The sequence below is a fragment of the Aethalodelphis obliquidens genome, unplaced genomic scaffold (genome assembly GCF_003676395.1).
Source record: "Aethalodelphis obliquidens isolate GAN/ISIS:26980383/991018 unplaced genomic scaffold, ASM367639v1 scaffold3, whole genome shotgun sequence".
NCBI classification, from domain to species: Eukaryota; Metazoa; Chordata; class Mammalia; order Artiodactyla; family Delphinidae; genus Aethalodelphis; species Aethalodelphis obliquidens.
This window is the reverse complement of record NW_020837947.1, coordinates 3,065,021-3,076,109: the sequence shown is the minus strand read 5'-3', so window position 1 is coordinate 3,076,109 and position 11,089 is coordinate 3,065,021. Positions and strand designations below refer to the sequence as shown.

The window sequence follows — 11,089 nt, the reverse complement described above, 5'->3', positions numbered from 1 at the left end:
CATTTCTAGATTAAAGGAAATGTGACAACTAAATGCCATGTGTGGTTCTTGATTGGATCCTAGATTGAGGGGGAAAAAAACGGGCTATTATTGGGGAAATGTGAACATGTGCTCCCACTAGATAATATTATGTCAACATTAAGTGTTCTTGGTATGGTTGCTGGACTGTGGTCCTTTAGGAGAACGTCTTGCTCTTAGAAAATAAATCTGAACCCTCTAGATCATCATAATGTCTACAGATAACTCTCAAGTGGTTCAGCCAAAAATAATAATCGTTGTGAGAGAAAGAAGAGGAGGAGGAGGGGGAGGAAGAGGAGAAAACGTAGCCAAACGCTTGTCCCCATCACTTGGAGTGAGATGGACCCACCTCAACCCAAAATCTGGTTCGAATGTCGAGACATGCACCAAGAGGATGTGGGAAAGTTTATTGCCCTCATGACGAGGCTTTGCTAGGGGAGAAGTGCAGACCCCCAAGCATGTCTGGAAATGGCTTGAGAGCCAACAGGTGCAGGTTTCACTGTGGTTACAGGTGGTTCTGGGAGATTCTCACGTAGGAGTCAGGGCTCATGTGGACTGAGTTCCCACTGGCACCAATGGAAGGACCACGTGGGCTGTCGCATCAGCCTGCCCAGGTTTGGAGCAGACAGGAAGCTGGGTGGTGGGATCTGAAAGCTGTCAGCAGCCCACCATCAGACATGGAGTCAGATTCTGTATCACATTGTCACATTGGCGATTTAGGTGAAGAGGACCTCAGCACGCACTGTACACATCCTGTAGCTTTTCTGTAGATGGAATACTTTTCAAAATAAAAAGTGGGAGGAGGGAAGATGAGCCTACTGTCCTCTCACATGAGTACCAGGCACTAATACCTTAAAATCAATTTAGTCCTCAGGAAAACTATTTTTGTAAATACGTGATGCTATGTTTTAATCATCTGTGCATGCTTAATCTCAAAGCCAGTGTTCTTTCACAAATGAAAGATTTTTACGGCTCAATATAAATATTCCTTCTTATCTCTATCCATTTACAAGTATAATTATTATGGTCACTATTAAATGGAATACTCAATACTTTAAGATGTCTTAGTTACAGAAACATTGGTCATTTCACTCAAGAAGAAATTATTGAGCGCAGAATATGTACAGGCATTGTATTAGGGGCAGGGATAAAACAGATAAAACAGGGATGAAACAGACTAAGACAGGAATTATCAGTTCTAGATGAAGCTCAGTGTCTTAACACACCAGTTAAGACATTCCCCTCTGCCCTTTGTGAGTTTATATTCTGTCAATATTTAAGAATCTAAGTATATAAAATGTATAAAAGTCACACAACCCAGACATACCATTACAGTTACGTGAGAATTTAAGAGTCATACTTATACCAATCATAATTTTCATGGGCTCCCCAGAAGGTGTATTCGTATCCTATTTTATAATAATGCATATGTTAAATAACATAATTCTTTCCCTGTTATTACATAAATTTATAGCAAAATCACAAACCTGTGCCTATTTATAGTAACTGACGTGGACAGAATGCAATATCGTATCCACATCTGCTCTAAACAGAGAGTTGGAGAAGAAAAACTGTCCCATAAATCCTAAAGTGCATGGTGCTACGGTTGCCCTACATCTAGTACTTCTGAGACTTCAAATATGCTATCCCACTGATTTGAGGAGTTTGCTTACATTTGCTAATCACTCCATTTTTAGGTCCCCAAAGTGTAGTGTCCATAGGGCTAGTAGATCACTGCAAAAGAAAATTGGGGCAGGTGTGGGCAAATAGGCCTTTGGTGGAGTTTCAATTGTTGTCATCTTTTTTGATTCAACTTCTCTATCTGGAAATTCACCAACAGATAGATTTATACACGTGCTCAAAAAACTACTGCGTGGTTGCTTATTATAGCACTATGCATAAAAAGATTAATTCCATAAGAATTATCAGTTATGTTACATTGTGCCGTGGAATACTATACAGACAATAAAAATCAAGTAGATCCATATATGCTGGTAAATTTCCAATACATAAGTAAGTGAATAAAGAAAGGTACAGCAGAAAAGTAGGTGGAGGATGCTCGTGTTTGTGTAAGAAAGGGATATCACGTATGCACTCCTGCACAGGTGACCCTTGCACGACCGCACAAGTTCACTTCTACACAGATTTTTTTTCAATAAATACATATAGTGCTACACGATCCACAGTTGGGTGAATCTGCATATGTGGAACCAAAGATAGGGAGGGCTGACCATGGGACTTGAGAATCCTTGGGTTTTTGTATCCACAGTGGGTCCTGGAACCAATCCCTTGAGGATTTTGAGGGACGACTGTATACACACAGAACATTTCTGGTTGGTGTCATAAGAACCTTGTAACGTGGGTGACCTTTGGGAAAGGTGAATGGGGTTGGAGGGGGACATATTTTGCATCTTTTCTGTAAGTCCTGCCGTGATATTTACACTTTTTACCATGTGCATGTGTGTATATGTGCGTGTATGTGTATAATATATGTGTGTGTGTGTGTGTATATATATAATATGATGATGTTGATCATTGTGATTGCCACATTGTATTCATCAAGGAAGAGGACAGAAAGTTAAAGAGCTTTTAACAAGAATCTCATATCCCAGTTGAGCCGTTCTTATACTAAACAATGCTGCTCCTCCAGCCAAGACAGTGAAGATAACTTCAGCTTACCTAAGAAGACAAGATTCCATTTGCACGGTTAAGTTCCGTCACGGAAGCACTTGAAGGAAACATCTCCACAGAGCTCTTACCTCTGTTTATTTGCAATCCTGTTTCTGCACTGGTGGGAAGGGGGAAGGTGGGTGTTTGTGGGGGGGGGGCAGGGAAGGGGCTAGCAAATCAGAGTATAAACAAAACTGCTTTCAACCTAAAAAGTTGCTTCTAAACCATAGATCAGAAGGTACCCTCAGTTAACACCCCACCATGCTCAGAGTGTCTGGTAGTTCTGGAAAGAATGGAGAGAAAGCATTGCCCCAGCCACCAGCCTGTCCAAATTGTGCAGATGTTAAGTGACTTCCCCAGCCTTTCACGTCAGCAAGAACCGCTGCTTATCTACTTCCTTTGCGAGTTACCATTTCGTTTGGAGTCGGTTATGGTTTACCTGCTTCTTCACACAATCCTATTCAAAGTCTTAAAAACGTCACCATCCAGGTCATCTGATTCAACCTTCTGATGTTACAGATGAGGAACCCGGCAACAGGCATGTCTTTTTAGACTAATGGGACTTCCTTTCTGGTCCACGTGTGAGGACTCACCCCCGGATGCTACTCTGTATTTTTGTGCTTCTTTTCCCCGAAACTCTCCTCTCCCCGCCAACCAGCTTTGGCACACTGGAGGGCAAAATGGCCTTCCTGGCGGGAGCCAGAGAAACTAAGGTGAGAACTGAAGAACATCTGAACTGCAACGCTCTTCGCCATCAAGCTTCTATGGAACGTGCGCTTGTGAGATTTTCTTCAGGGGTCAAGTTTTTCTTCCAGGGGTCAAGCCCACTCTTTCATATTAATGATTATAAATAACCCTTTAAGAGATTTTTCTTATAATAATTAAAAATCTGATCAACTATTCTAAAACAATTAATCTGTTCGGAAAAAATCATTTCAACTGGTTTTAGGGGGTCATGTAGACGTAGGGCAGTCAACAATCTAGATGTTCAGCTTTAACTGGTTTTAGAGGTACGGAGTTGCTAAGACTTCCCCTGCCCCTGTTGCCGGATGCCCCCAAAGCCAATGGCCTGTGGATAATGCAGGGAAGCCACAAAACCCAAAAGCCAGTGTGACGTCAAACAGGAACACAATTTTAAGAAACCAATGTTTACTTCAGTCATTACCTCGTCAGATGAAGGAATAGCTACCCATAGACAGTCTCACTGTGGCTCAGGAAACCTGAGGAGCATAAAACATGAGTAGGTCATGGGTTCTGTTCAAACCTCCCCTGACCTCCTTCACTGCAGAGGCCCCCTTCGGGTGACTTTACACCCCAGAGTGACAGGAAACCAGAAGACTGGGCTGGATAGGATCTTAACCAAGCTCATCAAAGATAGAAACTACTTACTTTTAAAACACTCATGAGATTAACTGAATGTAATAATAAACATTTGACATCATTTTATATCCAAAAATCATCTTAAAAGAAATGAGAATTAAAGTCAGAAGACAAAACAATACAGAACTGTTAGGGTGTGGGTGGGGAAGGGGGAGAACAGAAATGGGTTTCCGAGAGCCTAGGAAGAGCCCACAGGGGCTGAGAGAACAGGTTTCTAACTAGAGGGTAAGTGTTGGAAAATAGGCTTTAATGTTATATTTCAGTGTAGAGTAACTAATGCAACATCATGTGATTAGACCAAAGTATCTAAGTAGATAACGATTCCTTGAAAAGGGACCAATATGAAGGGAATGTGAAGAGAATGAAAAAATAGAAGTATCTTCCTATGGGATAAGATCAATAATTATAATTATTCAGTGTTTCCATCAGAGTGTCTTCCCACATGGTCTTCGACATACATACCCATCACCTTCACAGCCAGATGAATGCTGTAACACACTCTCATGTCTAAGTTCAAAGCCATGAAAGACTGTAGATGCAAAGCAAAGCGAAAATTGTGGCCGGCATTGTCCGTTTGCACACCAGATCTCTCTAAGTTGTAAAGACAAAATCTTTGTATGTTTAACATTTTATGCAAATATCTCCCATCAGTAGAGTCTGAACACACGGTGGACACAGAGCCAGCTGGGGCCCACAAGAGAACCATATCCTGGTCCCGATCGTGACTTTACACATACGCACACACGTCAGATAACTTCAGCGGACCTTCCAAATAAACGTCCGCTGTAGGACAGGACACTTCACTGTCCCCTTGCCGCAGCTGAGCAAATAAGTCAGGGAGAAAAAGGAACCATCCGTGTGTGTTCACAACAACCGTTCACCGTCTTACCTTCATCTCATAAGGAATCTCCTAAAGAGAAATGATTAACAGGACAGGAGCCGTTACAGGAAATAGCCACCTAGGGCCTGAGTGGACACCTACCCTCGTGACTGGGGTACAGATTGGTGGCGGGTGAGGGCATGAATAGGGGCAATGGTTTCCGTTCTTCTGTTCAAAGTTCCCACTCCACTCCCTCCAGGCAGCCTGCATGCTTACTGGCTGTTTAAAACTTTAGACCAAGACAACCTGCTGACAGATGGTCTTAAAATCAATGACTCCCAATGAAACTTAATTTCCAATTGCCTTGATCTAATAGATGCTATAATGTGCTTTCAGTAGTTGAAATGAACAAACACGTCGGCCTTCCAAGTTGCTGGAGCTCAAAAGAAACCCCTTCTGATACACAAGGTCAGCGAGACTGATGTAAATGCTTTTCTCTCCTGTTTAGCGCGTGCATATTGTAAAGTTTGGCTGAGAGACTCAAAGGAAAGACACAGCCTTGAGCTGGAGGGGCGATAAGATCCAGGTCCTTAACCACGTGTAAGTGTCCCTGTACATTTTGTTGCAGGTGCATCACCACCTGTCACTCAAACACTGGTTTACACCTGGCCTCCCCACCTTCCATGGTCAAAGTACCCACAGCCATACACCCTCCCACATATGTAGAGATGTGTTTCCATCACGTGCGGTGAGTGCCATGACTACCATTTCTCAAGGAAATGCATTCACAATCCTATGGTACTTGAGTATTCACACACTTAATGGTTTCTACAGTTACATATTCATAGGCAATTATCTAGTAGCATTTTTATTTGCCAAATGCAAAGGATACAGTAAAATCAGTAGACATGTTTCAGCTCTAACAAAACCAATCTGTACCATAAGTCACTTCAAAATTATGATAATCTCTGAATAACATAGATACAAATACTTAATATTGCCTGTTATGACTTACAAAATATTCTCGGCCGGGTCCTATCACACTAGGGAATGTGGGAATTTTGCTACTACTGTTAGTACAGGACCTCCAGAACATAGCTTTTTAAATTCTAATACCACACATTTCCACCAAAAGGACGATAAATGTTTGTTAAAATACAATTCTTATTGCTTTTATAAATGCCAGCCATGCATTCACTAATTATTAGAAAATGGCATAAAATGTATCCAGGCTGTTATATACCAGGATAATCATGTCAGTTCCCATAGACTTCACTAGTTGCTTAACCAAAAGAACATAGATAGTATGCACCTTTGAGAGTAACCTCGGGTCAAAACTGAATGCTGAGTATAGAGCCGATGAATTTGTCAGACACCCATGGTGATACCGAATTATTCTCCCCAAAGATGGAAAAATACCAAAATACCATTCAGATAGAATCATTGCCATATTTGAATGTCTTACCAAATGCCATTTTTTTTCAGTAAAATTAATTGAAGAGCTGTACTAACTTTTGCTCTAAGATCACAACTGAGCAAAGAAAGTCCAAACATGGGCAGACACTGAAATACAACCGCTTCTGAGGTGAGTGGGAGACATGGCTCTCACCTGCTTCTATTAAATCCCACTGACCAGGGAGAACCAAAACCAGACCCTTTGCTTTAAAACACACACAAGCCATGCAAAGGGTTGCAAGGGGACACAGAGATTCATGTCTTATGAGCAGGAAGGACTTTGGTGACTTCGTATTTCTTATGACGTCAAAGGAGAAAAGCCATGGACTCCATTTTGGAGGTACACGCCCAGTCCCCTGGTGCTCCGACCAGCCCCTGCCACCGACCAGGCCACAGGGCTCCCCTCTGAAAAGAAGAGCAACCCCAAAACACAGCTCCTCTCCCTGCCTGGGTTCAGACCTTTCCCCCACAGGCCCTTTCACCTCCCCTTCCACAGCTTAACCGATAACAAAACATTTGCATCTGGTTCATATTTCCTTTGTGTTTAAACTACAGTCCAGAAAAGAACTTGACTAGTCCATTGGGGCCTACTTTCAACCAAATTCAGAATACTGTAAGTGAAATAAAAGGTGTCTGACTGGGTTGCTCTTATGTGGCAATCAGATATCCAAGAATTACTTTTGCTTCCATAGGAAATTTCCCATCTTCACTTTTTCGTTGGTTTGATTCTAGGGAAAGGAGTCCCCAGATGCTTGCAGCACAGCATCTCCCCTCGAGATCAGTCCACCATTAGATCTGCCTCAAGCCTCACCTCCAACTTCGGGAGGATGCAAAGGGCTGCCTGAGCAGATGGGGATTCAACATGACGCAACCCTGAGCATCCCTGGACTGGAGAAGCCTGGGAGAAGCAGCAGCCCTCCTGACGCCCCTTGCCAGCAACACACATGAGGGGACAGCACCAGCACCCACTCTGCAGACCCAGGCGTCCTGCACACACGTCAGTACAGGCCACAGAACCACAGGACAGCTCGACACCCCCATGTATGTGACAGCAAGGCAGAGGATGGGAAATGGCCAGCCATCCCCAATCCATACCCAGCCTCTTCCAGCCTCCTCTCCCACTCCACCCCACCCTCCCCTTCTCCACACGGAGTTTCAAGTTCACCCAAATTTGGGTCTTCAATGCCAGCCTAATCAGCACATTCCCACTCCCCCGCCCCCCATTTCCTGGAGGCACATGTAAAATCCCATTTGTGGGGAGAAAAGTCTACTCAAGTTGCCTTGACACAGGGAGCTGCCGAGCACCGGCTGGAGCATTCCTGCAGAGCATCTCAACTCCCAGACCTTCCCTGCAGGCTCCTTTCCTTTCCTCCAGCCCGGCTCTCCCTACCTTCCTCCTGGCTGCCGCCCTCAAAGCAGGCAGTGGGCTCCTCCTCTGGGAGCCCCGACTGTCCTCCACCCTCCAGGGCTTTGCGTTTCTTCGACATCTCTGCCGGGGCTGGGGCTTTGGGGTGTTCTTTCCGCACCCCCAGCCTCCCCCCTCGGAGAGGAGAGTGAAGGTGGGGTTAGGTGGAGGGGAGAGAGACGGGCAAAAGAGGTGGGGAGGAGAGGCCGGGGAGGGAGATGGCTGGAGAGGAATTGCTGCTGAAGGAGGGAAGGCACTTTGGGGAAGCAGGAACCAGGCGGGCAGGCGGCGCAGAGAGCCTACAATCAGTTCAGCAGCAGTCCTCCGTCTAGGGGGCTCTCTGCTCTCTCTCTCTCCCTCTCTCTCCCTCTCCCTCTCTCCCTCTCTCCTTCCTCCTTCCTCTTTTTCCTTCCACTAGAAGGGTAAGCCCAGAGGGAAAAAGAGACCAAAACACCAGGGAGGAGAGGCTCTTTGGGTGCTCAGCTGATTTCTTTCTAATTTAGGAGGGGGATAGCGTGGGTGCTGGGTATGGGGACTTCTAGCCCTGTCTGTAAAGGACTGGTGTCCTGGGAAGGGAGGTGTTGGGAGGGGGGAGGGTGTTAATGGTGTTTGGAAGGGAATATTTTCAGTGGATTACAAGGAAAATTGGGTAGAATGAAGAAAACAAAATGCTGCAGGATGCAATATAGTGATGCCTTCAGGTGCTAGGGGCACAGGACCCCCTCCTCCTCTGTGACATCATTTGAGCTTTTGCAAAAGGGGTTGGGGGAGGTGCAGGGAGGACCAAGGAGAGAGGCAACAGAGGCCAGAGGCAGAAAGGGGAGGGGGAGGGGTCTTGTCCCCATTCAGAACTGAGGAAGGAGGCCCAGAAAGGAGGCAGGAGGGTGGGGGCCTCCTCCCAAGGCCCCCTTGGGTCTAGCCTTGCGGAGGCGGCCGTTTGCAGCTGGAGGGCAGCCTTGCAGGGAACTTGGAGCTGGAAACTCGGTCCAAGAAGCAGTAGCCGGAGGCAATCGCTCAGGCGCTGGGCTCGGCTGCCCTCCCTCTCACCTCCTCTGCCACCCCTGAGTCTTCTGGTTTTATCCACTCAGGTCTCTTTTTTCTCACCTCCACTCATCACCCCTCTTCCAAAACAGTCATGTCCCCAAACAACACACACACACACACACACACACACACACACACACACACACACACACACACTTTCTTATTGCCGAAAAGGATGGAGGGAAACGATGGTAACTTTTTAAATGGTTGGATTGGAGTCTTTCTGGACTCTCAAGGGTTAAATAACAGGTACAAGGAACAGTCCACTCACCGCCGAAGTATGCGAAGCGCCTGTCTGCTTTCCGCTTCAAGTTCACACACTGGAAAAAGAGAGAAAAAGCAAAGAGGAAAAAAAAAAAAGCGGGCGGGCCCGGAGCCCCGTGGGTCCAGGGCTCCATTGAGAACTGCGCACAACAAGTTGCCAGTGAGCCCAGGTGGCCCAAGTTCATGACCTCTCCAAGAACACTCGCTTCTGCTCCACTCGGCAGGCATATTCCAGAGGCGTGGGGCAGTCTGCCTTTCGCGCTGATCTCCCCTGAAAATGAGCAGACAACTCTAAGCGGTGTGTGGCATTCCTCTATCCCTCTTGTCCATCTGGGGGTCTCCGGGAAAGCCGCGCTGAGCGCTCTAGGCGCCAAGGAAGACCGGTCCATTTCAGCTCATCCTCCCGCGGCCGCAACTTTGGACCCACACACCTACAGAGAACCTAAGTGCGAGTGTGCGTGTGTGTTTGAGTGTGTGCGCGTGAGTGTGCCAGCCTGTCTGCCCGCGCGCACCGGGCTTTGGGGCGCATGTGCTCTCGGGAACGACTCTCCCTGGCTGCCTGGAACTTGGAGAGTTTTCCTTTAAGCCGGAGCTGCTGCTCGGACCCCCCCCCCCCCCCGCGTCCAACAGGAGGCGATGACGTCTGTAGCCTCGTTGCCAGACAGTCCCCAGGCTGCCGCTGCCGTTCATTGACAGGAGCGGGCGCTCCGACGTCAGCAGCCGGACCTTTGGCAAAGCTGCTCGGGCGGAGACGGCTCCCACCCCCGCACCTGCCAGCCAGCCCGCGGGGGGAGGAGGGGGAGTAATGAAATCAAAGTCGCTGGGGAGGGGCCCGGCGAGGCTCCGGGGCTCGAGGAGGAGGGGACTCCGCTCTGCCCTCTTTATCCTGGAGCTCCAGAGTTTATAAATAGCGCTGTCTCCAGCCAGACTCGACCCCTCCGCTGCAGCCCCCGCGGTGCCCCCGCCCCTGCCCCTGTCACTTCGCGCTGGACTCGCTCGGTCGGGAGGGAGGCGCAGCGGGGGCGGGGAAGCAGGGAGTGGAAACGGACGTTGCTTCTCTTCCCTCTTCCCATTCATAGATTCGGTTTGAGTCTTGGGGCCGCCGCTCGGCTCCAGGAGCCGCAGTGAATGGATGGACGACCGCGCGCGGGGACCACTGGGTGGGCAGGGTGTCGCCCTCGCGGGAGGCGCTCCTCCCACGCGGGAACTTGCTCCCTCGCCTAGGGGCGGGTGGGAGGACCCCAAACGACCATCCTTAAGAGACCCAGGGCCTGCCCCCTCTGGCTCCTCCAGCCCCGGAGTTCTTTTCTGCCCCTGCTGGAACGCAAACCGCAGAATCGAGCTGCGCTCGGCCCCAGCACCATGGAGAGCCGGGACGCGGACGCAGCCTGGGCCACGCGGCGGCGGTCCCGGGGAGCGGCCATGTGGCGCAGGGCAGTGGCTGGGGCCGAGGGTGTCACCTCGCTGTGCGCACCCTTGGCTGCACAAGCCGGCGCGCTCTCCGCTCCCGAACCCCATGGCGCGGCGTGGGGTTGCGGAAGATCGCAGGGCGGGTGCCCCACCAGAGCCCCGCTCGCAGGGGTCGTGGGCGCGCGTCTCCCGCGTGCTGCTGCTGGGAGCTGAGGGATGGCGAGGCCCGCGCCGGCCCGGAGCGGGACGCGGCGCCCCCGTTTGGGCGCTGCCCCCGTTTCTCGTTCAGGATCCCGCAGGATGGAGTTCTGAGGCGCCCTGCTCCCCGCTGGAGCTTGATGGACGCGCACGAAAGCTTCCATGGGACCCAGAGCACAGTGTGGCCGAGGGAATCCGAGAGCGCCTTTGCTACCCCAGGACCCGCGCGCGCGGTCTGGGTGACAGCAGAAGCCCAGGAGTGTGGAGACCGACCCGCAGAGCCCTTCAGAGCCCGGTTTGGCCCAGGCTGTTTGAGAAGCTGCCGCTCAGGGGGCCTTCTCCCCGTGCGCCTGCACCCCCCCCCCCGTAAGGGCCCCCCCCCCTGGGCCCTGGCCGCAGCCCCTCTCGCTGCTAGAGGTGACCAC

General features: G+C 49.2%; 1 pseudogene; it reads left to right on the top strand.

Moving 5' to 3' along the window:
- Positions 1–9,692: 9,692 nt before the first annotated feature.
- Positions 9,693–10,679, top strand: LOC113606257 (putative uncharacterized protein FLJ36797; annotated as a pseudogene).
- Positions 10,680–11,089: the final 410 nt, after the last annotated feature.